A 15440-nucleotide genomic window follows, 5' to 3' on the forward strand; every position below is an offset into this window, starting at 1 on the left:
CATGGAGGCTACAAAGACATGTCCTCTGCACACCCAGAGAGTTGGCTCCTCTTCCATCATAAATTTCAGGCTGGGGGACAAAAAAGTCGTACTTGAAACCTTTTTATTTCAGGGCTCAGTGTGATGAACCTGGCTAGAGAAAGATCAGTTTTCAAACCCACAAGCAAGGTGGCTTGGGAGAGATGAAGCATTAAGTTTGGAGCCTACCTGGCAGGCTCTGGTGCTTAAAGTGTGTGGCTGAGGGTACAGGGGCTGGAATGGAAGGTGCAGCCATAGGATTATGTGGGGAAAAGGGAACGGAGGCAGGGGACTGATGGCACTTTTACTGAGTGGTCTTGGTCAGGGGAATGGGGAAGGGGGAAGTCACTGGTTTGGAGTGGAGGTCCTAAGTCCAGTGTGGACACATTCAGTGAGAGATGCCAGTGAGAAATCTGAGTCACAACATCCAGTGGACAGTGGTGGATAAGGTACCAGAGCTCAGCAAGAGGACAGAACCACAGGGAAGAGAAGTGAGAAGCTTCAGTGTAGAGGCGATGGGTAAAAGCATAAGAATAGTTGAGTTTCAGTGAGGCTGGTGTTGATCAAAGGCCTCTGCTGGGTGCTAAGCCCTTTAATCTGCGTCGGTTCATTTAATCAGCACGCAGCATCGTGAAGGCGACATTATCTCTGATTGCTTGTCAGAGACGAAGCCCAGAGTGGCCGAGGTGCCCTATTATATCACCTCACTTGTCAGCAACAGAAATGAAATTTCCCTCCAGCTTCCTCTCTAAGAAGACAAAGTAAGGAGGAAAAGCACAAGGTTCTAAGGTGCTAGCTTGTGGTCATGGTGTCATGGAGGCTCATGGTGGAATGGCTTTCAAGAAAGGTTACCCTGTATGGAACCCTGGGAGTCAGTGGTTGCTCGCTCCAAATGGGGGCTACACCTGTCAGACCACACAAGTTCCACTTTTCTTCATCTCTCTAAGGAGTGAGTTCATTTGTTGCTATAGTACTATTCCATTTATCTATTATAAATGAACAAATAATTCCATCTGTCTGCCATCTGTCATAAATAAATAGGTCTGCAAAGCATATGGAGAAGTCCTCTAGCGTTACCATCCTAGTGTTAGTCGCTCACTCATGTCCAACTCTTTGTGACCCCATGGACTCTAGCCCGCCAGTCTCCTCTGTCCATGAAATTCTCCAGGCAGACATACTGGAGTGGTTAGCCATTCCCTTCTTCAGGGGATATTCCCCAGGGATGGAACCTGGGTCTCCTGCATTGCAGGCAGATTCTTTACTGTCTGAGTCACCACAAAAGCCCTCATCCTACTAGCCTAATAGAGGTTCTTAATGGATTAAGCACAGAGGGGAGGACGGTTCAGTCATTTGCTACTGGTGCTGACATGAACGTACTAATTCACGTATTTGCATTTAACTCAATTATGGGCCAGTTCCTTCCCTGAAAGATAGTATTTGTAAGCAAATTGGCTCTATAGAAAGTCTGCTTATCATAGGTATAACTGTTCTTTATCCCAGGGAAGTTTAGCTTGTTCACTGGGTCAGAAAGAACACTGGCCACACGCTGATAAAGCATGTCCATCCTGTGATGTGCTCCGGTTAGCCGTGTCCAGTAACCATGGTCCATGGTCAAGCTGGATGCTGCCTACCTTGGTGAGGTTGACTTGCTGGCTTCCCAGATGAAATTGCCGTGTATTTTATTTTATTTTATTTATTTATTTTTGGCTGTGCTGGATCTGTGTTGCTATGTGGGCTTTTTGTCTAAGGGTGACAGCCAAGGGCTCCTCTATAGTAGCAGTGCATGGGCTTCTCACTGTCGTGGCTTCCTGAATCAGCAGGCAGATTCTTAACCACTGAGCCATCAGGGAAGCCCACCAGGCATGTCCTTATCTTGTCTTTCCTCCTGTTCAGTAGTTGTCATGCCTTGCTGCATATTAGAATCATCTGAGAACCTTCTAAACCTTCAAAGCCCAGGCCATACCCAAGTTGGTTTTCTGTTGTTGCTAAAACACATCACTGCAGACTCTGTGGCTTTAAGCAATGCAAACTTCTTATCTTATGGTTCTGGAGATCATAAGTCTGCCATGGTCTCCCTAGAGGAGGTGTTGGCAGGGCTGTACTCTTTCCTGGAGGCTCTAGGGGAGAATTCGTTTCCTTGCCTTTTCCAGTGTCTGGAGGCTGTCTGCATTCCTTGGCTTGTGGCCCCCTTCTCCATCTTCAAAGCCAGCAATGTGGACTGAGCTCTTCTCACATTGCATCACTCTGACCTCTAACTCCTGCCTCTCTCTTCCTCTTTTAAGGGCCTTTGTGATGACACTGGGCCCATCCAGATAATCCAGAAGGGTTTCCTAGTTAAAGCCAACCCTAATCCCTCTGCAACCTTGATGCCCACTGGCCTGGTAACCTAACATATTCTCAGGTTTGGGGACCTAGATGTCTTTAGGGGGCCGCTGTCTGCCCAACGCAGTACTTGATGCCAGTTAAGGCAGAATCTCTAGGGCGAGGCCCAAGCAGGAGTGCTTTGTAAAGCTCCACAGATGGTTTCAGCGGGCTGCCAGGCTTGGGAACCAGTGCTGTTGTTGAATGGGGTTTCCCAGGTGGCTCAGTGGTGAAGAATCTGCCTAGCAATGCAGGAGATATAGGTTCCATCTCTGGGTTGGGACGATCTCCTGGAGAAGAAAATGGCAACCCGCTCCAGTACTCTTGCCTAGAGAATCCCATGGACAGAGGAGCCTGGCAGGCTACAGTCCATCGGGTCGCAAAGTCAGATGCAGCTGAGCACAAGCACACGCCCTCGTTGAATATGCTGAGAGAATGTGTCTTGTACTGTACTCTTCTCTTCGTTTGCTCACATGGCAGATGCAAAGCCCACATGTGCGCAGGCCGTTCACATGGTTACATGTTACACGTCTGCTGTCCTAGTCACACAGACTGTCTTCCTGTCGCAGCGCTTTACCCGCATCCCTCTCACCTCTTCCTCCGCACTGCCACAGTCCTCATCTCCGTCCCAGGCCTGGGTACATACATGTGTCCATGGACGAACATGAGGTATTTTCCCACGAGTTGCCAAAACAAGCTGGGTTTTTCTCTGCGGTGGCCTCCCACTGAGCTTGCAGCTATGCTGGTGGTTTTCCAGCGTGCACGCTCACTCCTCAGAAATAGGGCAGAGTCAGCCGTTCTCTTTCAGAGGGATGGAGAGGCGCTGTGAGGGTAAAAGGTGATCCCCATGCTAGGACCGTGGTCAGCCTTCGCTCCTTTCATCCCAGTCAAGGCCATTCTGCAGTCGAGGTGTTGAGCACAGGGGTGCAGCCCCATCTGGGGTTTTGCTGTGACCCACGTGTCACGAGGCCTCTGGGACCCTGGAGAAGGTTACCACTTTTGGTTGTAAATATCTCTCCGTGGTTTATGGGCCTACTGAATTGTTCTTTTGGTTTTCACTGAATGAGCGAAATAATAGGCTAAGATCATGGCCAGCCAGGCCAGGCTGGAGTCGGGTATCTGACCCTTAACTAAGAAAATACACGGTACTGAGAACATAACCACAAAGCTGAAGGGCGGAATCGTCATCACTGCAGGAATTAAGATTCCAGTCTCCTCATAGAGTTCAAAAGGGCCTGACCCACACCAGTAATTATACCCTGTTCACTTGCCAGGGACACAGCCTAATGAGGAAGGGGACTGGCAGTTCAGTGACAAGCCGGGTAATGGGAGACCTGGATGTCTGGTGGGTGTGGGCGTTGGCAGCTGGCGAAGGTGAGGGGATGCAGGAGAGAGAGGGGCGGAGGCCTGAGGTCACCAGGGAGACCCCCACGAGGGACCAGGTCACAGTGAACTGCTTGGATGACCCGAGGGAAGAGGACTCGTGTTGGGCTGACTCCCCAGATGCTGTTACAAGGTGAAGCTGTGAAAAAGTCTTACAGAAAAATCCTTTAAAGTTCATGCTCAAATTAAAATTTGTGTTCAAGAGGACAGGACCTTTTGAAAGGAACACTAAAACAAGAAAATGAACGGAACTGACTTGGCTAAAGCGGGTATTTCTGATACCCCGTTTGGCCATTGGCCAAGCTTTGAAGCCAGCGCCCAGAAGAACCCCAGAGGCCTGGTTCCGAGAGAGGGAGCAGCACCAAGAACAGGCTGTGTCACCAACCTCTGTCAGCGTGTGCCATGTTCATTTTGATGTTAAAATATGCCAAATTCAGCCAGCCCTTTCGATGTTTCTCCGTCAACCTATGAGCACTTCCTTGCCTTCTGGAAGAAACGATGGTCACAAGGAAGGTGACTTGTGTCTGTTGGCAGCCTCAATACTGGGGTTGAGGAGACCAGGGTGTGCTTTGAAAGAAGACCTAGACAAAATGATAAAAGATTTCATGTACATATCAACGAATTACTATCTCATTCATAAAGAGATTTGTGAGTTCCTCAGGCTCTGAAACTCATAGGATGGAGAGGTGTTTCTGAGGTCACTCCCTTCCCGCATCCCCTGCCATCTTTTCATCTTTGGGAGAATTCCACTCCGTCACCATTGCCTTTGGTCATCGGTGCTTCCCTCTGACGCCCCCTGGAGGCGTCGTTAAGCTCTCTGGCCATGCAGAAGCAGCACATTCGTACGTTGCATGTGCTTGTTCTCCTGACTGGATCCATAATCTGCCTGTGTCTATGAAATCATTTATTTTCTATTTCATAAAATTTTATCGAATAAACTTTTTATTAACCTAACAAGAAAAGGCCTCATTTAATCTGGTAAGATCTTTCCCGAAGTGCAGAGTGATTCTTTTCCTTCCTTAGTACATCCTCCATCCATTCAGCACCAGCTCTGTGCTAGAACCCGCCACGTCCATCAGGTGTGGGGAGACTCGGCTTCTGCCCTCAGGGAGCTTCTGCTCTGGAGTGGGAGGCAGAGGTTAGGCAGACAGCTGTACAGACGCCCAGCTGTAGGCCGTGGCGCTGCCGTCCCAGGGCGCCATGAGAAGACAGAGCAGAGAAGATTAACACGGTTTAGGACTGAGAAAGCCTGCCCCCGAGGAGATGATACCTGTGCTGAGATTTACAGGGAAGACCGCTTCAGTCTCACTGTGACTATGTATTTTTTCCTTTTCCCTTATATTTCTTACGGTTTTTGTTTTATGTATCTTTGTTTCTTTGTTGTTAAGGTGTCTAAATGGTTTACAATGTCTATCTTTTTTGTGAATTGTACCTTCTATTGTTAAAAAAAAAAGTAATAATAAAAAATGCAGGAAAGACCATTGCCAACAGCAGGAACAGCATATGCAAAAAGCCCTTTCATGGAAAGGAGGGAAACACGGGTGAGAAACGAGGGCAAAAACCTGCTGATCCCAGAGTCCAGGGAGGCCCAGGGAAATGTTAGAACGGTGAGCGGGGGTACTTGGAAATCAGAGTAGTGTTTCTGTGATTAACGTTTTATTCGCAGTTGTTGTTGTTTAGTTGCTAGGTGTGTCTGACTGTTTTGCAGCCCCATGGACTGTAGCCTGCCAGGCTCCTCTGTCCGTAGGATTCCCCAGGCAAGATTACTGGAGTGGGTTGCCATTTGCTTCTCCAGGGGATCTTCCCCAACCAGGGATCGAACCCGAGTCTCCTGCGTTGGCAGGCGGATTCTTTACTGATGAGCTACATGGAACGGTACAGGTTGTCAAAAATGGTAGACTGAGCTGACGGGGAGCCTCTCACTCCCTTCCCGAAACACATGGAAATGTTAGATGAGACATCTTTAAAAACTGATTTATACTTCTCAACTGAACTTGAACGCAAGAGTTTCTCCAGGTGTCAGAAAGGAAAGTGCTACCCCACAGCAGTGAGTGCAGTGGAAGCCCTGTGGTCCTCAGAGATAATTGAGCGGATATACACACTACGGACTAGTGTTTTAGTATCTGCGCAGAGGTGAGAGCGGGGCTGTAGTCCCTGGCATTGTGAGGGGCTGAAAGCAGGCTCTGCATGCAAAGCCAGGAGCTGAGAAATGACCATTTTATGGGAAAACGAATTTCCCCTACCCCCACCCAGGAATGAGATACTCAGTGAGGCCACCCACCTTGGGCCACAGCCTCTCGTACATTTTTAGCGTGTAGGCTTCAGTTTACGTTTTTCTAACAAAGTCTGAAGCAAATATACCTCTCTGAATAAATCTAGATTAGAACTCTTAAACTTTCCTTCAGACACCTCCTCTTTCATGTTTTAAACTGAAGTCCTCTTTTATTTTCTACTGTACTTTATTTAGATTAACCAACATGTTTTTACTGATTTCTATTTCTACTCTCTTTTCTATTACTCGGCTGTAAGTTTTAATGCTCATGATTGTATGTTTTTAAGATTGTAAAATCCTTTAAACCTTTGAATGGTACCAGTCAGAACTTTGCATCTTCCTTCTGCTTTTTGCACTTTCTGTGTCCTCCAGGTACGTTTTGGTTTGTTCACCTCCGTCTTAATGCTGTTATAGGCTGAATTATGTCTTCTCAACATTTACAGGTTGAAAGTCCTAACTCCCAGAACCTCAGAATCTGATTGTATTTGGAATTAGGGTCTTGCTTTCATTCTTTTTCTAACTTTTTATTTAACATTGGAGTATAGCTGGTTAACAACGTTGTGATAGTTTCAGGTGGATAGCAAAGGGATTCAGCCGTGCATATACATGTATCCATCCTCCCCCAAGCTCCGCTCCCATCCAGGCTGCCAGATAACATTGAGCAGAGTTCCCTGTGCCATATAGTAGGTCCTTGTTGGTTATCCATTTTAAATACAGCTGTGTGTACATGACCATCCCAAACTCCCTAACTATCCCTTCATCCCATCCTTCCCCCACCACAACCATAAGTTTGTTGTCTAAGTCTGTGCGTCTGTCTCTGTTTTGTAAATAAATTCGTTTGTATCATGGAAATAGGGTGTTTAAAGAGGTGATTGAATTAAAATGAGGTCATTAGGTCGGGCCCTGATCCTATATAATTGGTGTCCTTATAAGTAGAGGAAATTAGGACACAGACGGAAGACCACGTGAGGACACAGGGAGAAGACAGTCTGCAGGTCAAGGAGAGGGGCCTCCTCAGAAGCCTGTTCTGCTGACACCTTGATCTCCTACTTCTAGCCTCTAGGATTGTGAGAAAATAGATGTCTGTTGTTGAAGCCCTCAGGCTTGGACTTTGTTAAGGCAGGTCTATTAGTCAAGGACCATGTTGATGAGTATAGGAAACTGACATAGGCTTGGTTGGTATTTTGGTACATTTTGCTATTGTTGTTCAGTTACTAAGTTGTGTGTGACTCGTTATAACCCTATGGGCTGCAGCACACCAGGCTCCTCTGTCCTTCACTGTCTCCCTGAGTTTGCTCAAATTCATTTCCTGTAAGTCAGTGATGCTATCTGACTATCTCATCCCCTGCTGCCCCCTTCTTTTGCCTTCAGTCTTTCCAACCATCAGGATCTTTTCCAGTGAGTCAGGTCTTCACATCAGGTGGCCAAAGTATTGGAGCTTCAGTTTCAGCATCAGTCCTTCCAATGCATATTCAGGGTTGCTTTCCTTTAGGATTGACTGGTTGGATCTCTTTACAGTCCAAGGGATTCTCAAGAGTCTTCTCCAACACCACAGTTCAAAAACATCATTTCTTTTGTGCTCAGCCTTCTTTATGGTCCAGCTCTCACAGCCATACCTGACTACTGGAAAGACCGTAGCTTTGATTATGTGAACCTTGCATAAGCAAAGTGATGTCTCTGCTTTTTAATACAATGTCTAGGTTTGTCATAGCTTTCCTACCAAGGAGCATATGTCTTTTAATTTTGTGGCTGCAGTCACTCTCCTCAGTGATTTTGGACCCTAAGAAGGTAAAATCTGTCACTGCTTTTTCCCCTTGTATTTGCTATGAAGCGATGGGACCAGATGCCATGATCTTAGTTTTGGTAGGTTTGTTTACCCTCAAACCTTTCTTGAGTGTCCTCTGTGTGGGCAGGCAAGTGTGCCAGCAGGCACCTTCCCTGCAGGGTGTGTAGACGTGGACACAGCAGATCCAGGACCCTTGGCTGCAACCCTTACCCCCACATCACTAAGGGGAGGAAAACTTTAACCTCAATGTGACATTCTTTTATGTGTTTATTTCTTTTCACTTCTGTCTATCCTAGAGGCTCCTGTTCAACTCATTCCTAGCCTGAACCCCAGCCCTGTGGGCTCCCCAGGCAACCCCTCTTCTCCAGAGAGAGTGGTCCCGGGGGCTCCAGCTGGGAGCCAGTGCTGCCGACTCCAGGCTCCACCGAACAGGGTGGAGGACCGCCTGGCTCAGCTGTTCTCTAGACACCCTTCCCCTCAGATGCCCCGTCCCTGCCCCCCGGCCTCTTCTCTGTAGGCCTTTCTTTGGCTCCCAATAGCTATTGATGGCAAGCTTGGAGCTTCTCCAGGGTTCTATCAGGAAGAAAGAGCTCCTATCTGTAGCTCTGATCATGTATTTCAAGTTGTTGCCCACCCCCCTCCCCCGGTTTTGGTTTATTTGTCAATACAGTCCCAACTATCTTCTTTTTTTTTTTTTAAAGAAAGCCTTTCAAATGACTTATTCACTGGCAACATTTCTTCGTGTTTTGGGGCCACCATGGATTGACTCTCTCAAAAAATATTTTTACTGGCATTTCATTGTGCCCTTGGGAAGGAAGGGGACAGCCACGTGTGCTGGCCCTTCTGTCCTGAGCTCAGAGTCTCGCCCTTATATTTTGGACAAGGTCTTAGTATCTATAGAAATCGTTTTCCTGAAACAGCTAGTGTTGTGGAAGCTCTGGTTAAACATGTTTTTAAATACAGTCTGTGAAAGTTGTTTTCTGGGGCTTCTGTGATTGGAGCAATACTTCCAAGTTCTATCAGTCAGTCTGTTTATAGACGGATTTGCTCAGAGATAAGACATTTAGAGATATGGATGGGAGGTGATTATTTTCCATGTACTTAGGGCTTCCCTGGTGGCTCAGATGATAAAGAATCTGCCCACAATGCAGGAGACCCAGGTTCAATTCCTGGGTCAGGAAGATCTCCTGCAGAAGGGAATGGCAGCCCACTCCAGTATTCTTACCTGGAGAATCCCATAGACAGAGGAGCCTGGCGGGCTCCACTCCATGGGGTCACAAAGAGTCGGACACAACTGAGCGACTAACACATTGACTTATGGTATTAAGTACTTGGTGAATATAAAAGTAGTTCTTTATCAAAACATTCATTGTTAATCTCTCGGAAGCGGTTTTATTATTATTATTTAGTTGCTATGTCATGTCTGACTCTTTTGTGACCCTATGGACTATAGCTTGCTAGGCTCCTCTGTCCATGGGATTTGTCAGGCAAGAATACTGGAGTGGATTGCCATTTCCTTCTCCAGAGGATCTTACCAGCCCAGGGATCAGACCTTCATCTCCTGCATTGCAAGGTGGATTCTTTACCACTGAGCCACAAGGGAAGTCCTAAGCAGGAGCTAGTTTATAATAACGGGGCTAGTGGGGGTGAGGGGAGAGAGAGAGAATTCCCCAAGCCTCATTGTTCAAGGTTGTTTTTTTTTTTTAATCATGCTTCATTATATAGGCAGAGTCTTCGTTATATTGGTGTGATTGATTATACCTTTGGCTACATGAGGAACCCAGATTCTTGGAGTTTGCTGGCTCTGTTGAAAAGATTCTCAGACCCGTGCCTGATGTTTGTCACTGGGAACTTCAACTCTCGTGACCTGGACTGGACCTACTTTGGGTCCCAAGACTTATTTTGTCCTTTAGTCTAGCGCTTTCTTTATCCTTTTTTTCTAGGCCAATGTCTTGGTCTTTACCCTGGCCATGTAGCCGGCTGAGAGATCATCTAATGAGAGAGGCAAGGATTTTCCAAAGGAAAAGCTGTGGAAACAGTTGTCAGGGGGAAAGGTCATTTATCTTCAGGCCCTGGGACAGCTGGCCCAGGCGATTCATCGGGCTTCCCTCCCCCTGGGCTGCACCGGAGTCCAGTTGACTTCCAGGAGGGAGGCAGTCAGGCCAGTACCAGCAGCTGGAGTGGAGAGTGAAGGACAGAGAAGCCGGCCAAAACCAGACACTGGAGAGACTCTCAGGGGAGGGTCAGAGCAGTCACAGATACAGGAGCAGGTCAAGCTGCGGGCGCTGCCTTCTGCCACCTTGACCCCGGGATGGTGCTCTTCCTCATCCTTGGTGCCTTTGCAGGAAGGGGAGACCCTGAGCTTCCCTTGGAGGTCATGTCGGGGGTCTCCAAGGCCACCTCCAGGTTTGGTGCTTTGTTGAAAGGGCTCACAGGACTCAGCAGATACTTGCCTCCTTGCTGAAAATCTGTGTCTACCCTCAAATCAATACTTGTAGTGCTTTCGCAGTTGTTCATGGACATGTGAAAAGGGGATAATTCTGGGTTATCTGATGAGCACATTCCCAGCCAAGGTCAAATCAGGTGATGGTCTGCCTTTTTATTTCTGCTTGCGTACAGAGGTGGCCAAAGGAGGAGACTCTGGCTGTGGGGCCAGTTGGATGGGGTTTGAGTCCCAACTCTGGCTCCTGATTGGGGTGGGCCAGCCTCAGGCAAGTCACTTAATAGCTTTGAGCCTCATTTTCTCTTTTTTACTGAAGTATAATTGATTGATAATATGGTGTTAGTTTTAGGTGTACAGCAAAATGATTCAGATATATGTACATGTGTATGTATGTAAACATAAACACATATATTCTTTTTCAGATTCTTTTCCCTTATAGGTTGTTACAAAGTATCGAGTTTAGTTCTTAGTGCTATACAGTAGGTCATTGTTGGTTATCTGTTTCATTTTTTTTACTGAAGAATAAAATAGAATTCACCAGGATTCTACTGTTTGTTGTTAGGTTTGAAGGTACGATCTATATCTCCATAAAATGTAGCCATACAGTAGTTCCATATTTGCGAATTCCATGTTGATAGGGACTGGGTAGAACAGAACTACTGTGAATAATAAGAATCGATTCTAGTTGTACTCATGGTCATCGTGATCGATTACAGTGAAAGAGCACAAAGCGAAGTCAGAGCAAGAAAAGGCAGAAGGGGAAACCAGACACATGCTTCCCACGCCCTCTTCCAACAGGTGGAGTCTCACGGGATGGGCCCTCACCCCGCAGCAGTTGAGTTATAACAACACCTGTAAAATGTTGCCAACGAGGGAAGCTCATGAGAGACTCAGGCCCCAGGGGTTATTATTATTATATATATATTTTTAGGGAATTGCTATGTTCCCAGATTCCAGAAGGAAAGCTGGCATTGAGCGTAAACCAGACTATTTATATGGTTTTGAACTAGTGACCACGCTTACCAGTAGTCAGTGGGAACCCTCCCCAAATCCAGGTTCCCAAACACCAGGCAGTTTTGTGAGCAGGCCTTCTTCCTAAGAGAAGCAGTCAGGCCTGGCATGTTCACTGTTTTCCACACAGAGACCTCCACCCAGTGTGGTTTGTTTATCATATCTCTGTGCTTCTCTGTGACTGGAGGATCCGGGGAGAGTCCTGAGATGGGGAAGGCGCGGGCTCTGCGGAAGGGAAGGGGTCCAGGAAGCTGCCAGGGACCCGTGCCCACCCCTCAGCTGCACCTAGAATGTGCGAGGCCAGCTCCATTAAGCAAGACCTTCCGCTGAGCTCGGTCTGTTTAGGCGCCGCAGAGAATGTGCTTTTCAAAGTGGAAGTTCTTTAGCATCTGGGGTGGTGAAAAGGATTGAAGGACTTGGGTAATAAAAACCAAAGCAGCAGGAAGGAAGTGGTCTGATTAGAACCAAGTGCTTAGGCCAGGGGAGACCGTGTGGGAAAGGAACTGGGGTGTCTGGGCGGTCCTTTCAGGTGGTTCAGGATTGTTAAGGGACCTGGAGCATGAAGGTAGCTCGTCCTACCGTGCGTTTTGGGGAGGAACACTGTGTTCTCTTTGCAGGCTGACAGTCCTGTCCCTCCAGGAGAGAGGAATCTTAGAGGAAACAATCAATTCTTTTTAACTATTTTTAAAAAATAGTTTAGGAACTGGGTTGACATCAAAGGTAGAGTTCTCTCAGTTTGGTTAGTTTGAAATCCATAAACACAACTTTAAAAAATTTTTCTGTTGTGTACTAAAAAATTAACCAGGTAGACTTCCCTAGTGGGCCAATGGCTAAGTGTCTGAGCTCCCAATGCAGGAGGCCTGGGTTCAAACCCTGGTCAGGAAACTAGATCCCACATGCTGCAACGAAAGATCTCACATGCCACAATGGAGATCAAAGATCCTGAGTGCCACCATTAAGACCCATGTATAAATAAATTGTAAATATTATTATTTTTCTAAAAACACCAGGCTTTGAAAAGTGTGCTTCAGGGTTAAGTGTTGTGTACCCACCAGTAAGTGGGCTGAAGGAGGCCCCAGTGTGTTTCTGTACCCTGGGAGTCCTTCAGGTAGGATCATTTGAGGTCCCATGTTCTGTTTCTGGCTTCACTCCTGACTCCTGTAGGATCTGTTCTATTAGCCCCAGCCAGAGCTTGGTGGGTCTTAGGGGTGGGAGTAAGGTGAATACTTATTGACTGTTTTCTTTCATCATCCAATCAAAAAGCATAAGAGTAGCCATTTTTGTTGTGTTTTGTTTTAAAAGTAATTTTAAAAACTTGCTCTTGTACTTTTCCTTGCTAGAAATGGACAGAGTCTGGGGCGTGGTAGGTCGTTGTGATTGTGAGAGACTGGGCTTGAGATGGTGGTCTGGGATATAAACTGATGAGATGAACATATTTGCTCTTCACCTTCTGTCCTTGTGTGCGTGCTCAGTCATGTCCGACTCTGTGCGACCCCATGGACTGTAGCCCTCCAGGTTCCTCTGTCCATGGGATTTTCCAGGCAAGAATACTGGAGTGGATTGCCATTTCCTCCTCCAGGGGATCTTCGCAACCCAGGGATCAAACCTGTATCTCCTGCATTGGCAGGTGGATTCTTTACCACTGAGCCACCTGGAAAGCACCTTCTATCACTTATTAATACATGTAGCCTGACATGAGTACAATTAGGCCTCAGTTTTCCCTGTGAAGGAAGAGAAAGAGGCCCGGAGCATCTTTGTGTGTGTGTGTGTGTTGTGTACAAGAGAGACAGAAGGACACATGTGGGCTTAGACTCAGACGTGAATAGGAATACATTTGAAGCTCTGGGAGTTCACAGTCCTGCTCACCCTGCTCGAGTCCTTCTCACTTGCCTCACTGAGAATTCTGTTGTGCTCCTTTGTCTGGCTGGAATAATGCAAAGACCAACCCAGGTGGAGCTGCTCAGTCTCTCTCTAAGTTGAGTTTTAAAGGCCTGTGGAATGTAGGTCATAGAGAGGAGGAAAGATACCAAGATGATGATTATGAAGGCTTTTTTTTTTTTTTCCAGCATCTTAGGTTGTGTCACTTAACCTTGAAAACTGATTATCTTTTCTTATCCTCAGAGGTGTTGAGTCACAGGTTGGATTCTCTTGGGAGCAGCCTCAGGAGGGAGTTTACTAAGCAGGATGTATATCAGGGAGTTCCCGGCAGGGGGGTGGGGGTGGGGGTGGTCAGCCCCTGTGGAAGGGAGGCCATGGAGGCAGGATGGGCAGAAGAAGAAGCTGAGCTCAAAGCCAGCCTCAGCCAAGCTCACAGGAAGCCTTGGCGCCAAGATGGCCTGTCAGAGTGGGCCCATGTTGAATTTACACGCCGGGGCCTCTTGACCCCCATCCTGATCGGTGGAAGAGCATGTCACTGGGCAGCCCAGCTCTGTGCCCTTGAGACGATCCCCAAGGAAGCTGATGGCCAAAAGCCACCTGGTGATGGCATTCTCAGTAGCTGGGGCACCAAGTCCTTCCTTAAAGGAGGGCCCAGGTGGTACGTCTCTGTTGGGTCCACCCCACACTGGATCACTTTTACATATTTGAGAATTGTTAGGTCTATAGAGTAAGAACTCAGCAGGTCAGATGGGATGTGCGTTAACTAGAACGCCAAGTCTCTGGAAATGATTGACCCATACCTGACATTTTCAAGAGACATTTATAAATCTTTGGAATTAAACCAGTATATTGCTTCCACCCGATTTCTAACCATAGCTCTGTTCATAGTTGGGGTAAAAATAAGGAACATTGTGTCTTTTCACCTTTTATAGTTAAATGTGTATCATTATGGGAGCTGTGTATTTTAGGGCTTTCTGTCTTTAAAAACTGTTACTCAGTTATAGCTTGTTCAAAAATAACTGGAATCTGTCAGCAGATATAAAGGGTTCTCTTCAGAAACTTGAAATAAGAATAAAAAAAAAAAAAATCACAGCCAGTAGAAATGATAATTAGCTTGTTTTAGCCGCACCAATGTCCTACTAATTGCATGTTCAGGCTCGTGCCTCTTTTACTTAATAAAACTAGTTCCAGACTTTTATTCTTTTAAAGATTTCGTACTTCGTGGGTAATTTCTTAGAATTAATTTATTTGGCTGCTCTGGGTCTGGGTTGCCGCACACAGGCCTTCTCTAGTTGCAGTGAGCGGGGGCTCCTGGAGTCGTGGTAGTTGGGGTGCACGGGCTTCTCGCCGCAGTGGATTCTCTTATTGTGGAGCACAGGCTCTAGGGCATGTGGGCTCAGTAGTTGTGGCACGTGGGCTTAGTTGCTCCGTGGCATGCGGGATCTTCCAGGACTGGGAGTCAAACCTGTGACCCCTGTTTGGCAGGCAGATTCTTAACCATTGGACCACCAGGGAAGTCCTGGTAATTCTTACTGTTAGCTAGTTAATTAAGGGAAAGATGAAATGGGCAGATTTGTGATTGGAGACAGAAACCACTTAACCCAACTGTCTGAATTCAGCGGGTTTTCCCCTGGGAATCAGCTTGTATGCTCTCTCTACCTTTCATGGGTTTGTTTTGTTTTTGGTGGAGACTTGGGGGATCTACCTTTTAAAATAGAACAAAGTAAAAACTCCTTCCCAAGAAGTGTTTCTCTGTATCTCACCTCAACTCAAGTTCCATTCTGAATTAACGAAGCATAAGGGGTGGTAATGACCATGCTGGTTGAAAGGCCTGGACGTGTCTGGGATGGCTGGGAGGGTCAGGACGGGTGACCCCTGGACTCTGCGACCTGGAGCCTTCCAATGCCCCAAGCCCCTCTGGAGAATGGGCTGAGCACTCTGACTTTCTCCTTTTCAGCGGGAGGTTGGGGGGGTCCTGCATCTCAGGGAAAGAGGAGGGAATGGAGCCTCTGTCTTTATCTTCGAGTGACAGTCATATCTGGAGGGTGGGCACTGTGTTTCACGCTCATAGCCTGTGGTGTTGGCCTCAGTGATCAGTCCTGAGACTTGGGCACGGGACTTAACTGCCTCTCTATGCCTGGGTCATCTCATTTTTAAAGCAGGGAGATGTTTCCACCCCACAGGGTTTCTGTGAATGAGGGTTAAATGGGATAAAACACATAACGGGCACCCCATCTCGGATAGAGCAAGCTCTCAACAGCTGTTCATTGTGGTCATCATCATGATGC

At 47.1% G+C, this 15440-nt stretch overlaps 1 protein-coding gene across 2 annotated transcripts in view; it reads left to right on the plus strand.

Annotated features, from left to right (window-relative positions):
- Nucleotides 1–15440, plus strand: part of STX8 (syntaxin 8) — a 198109-nt gene that overhangs the window by 55030 nt on the left and 127639 nt on the right. The gene's annotated exons all lie outside the window — the stretch shown is intronic.

This window comes from Muntiacus reevesi, chromosome 18, assembly GCF_963930625.1.
Source record: "Muntiacus reevesi chromosome 18, mMunRee1.1, whole genome shotgun sequence".
NCBI classification, from domain to species: domain Eukaryota; kingdom Metazoa; phylum Chordata; class Mammalia; order Artiodactyla; family Cervidae; genus Muntiacus; species Muntiacus reevesi.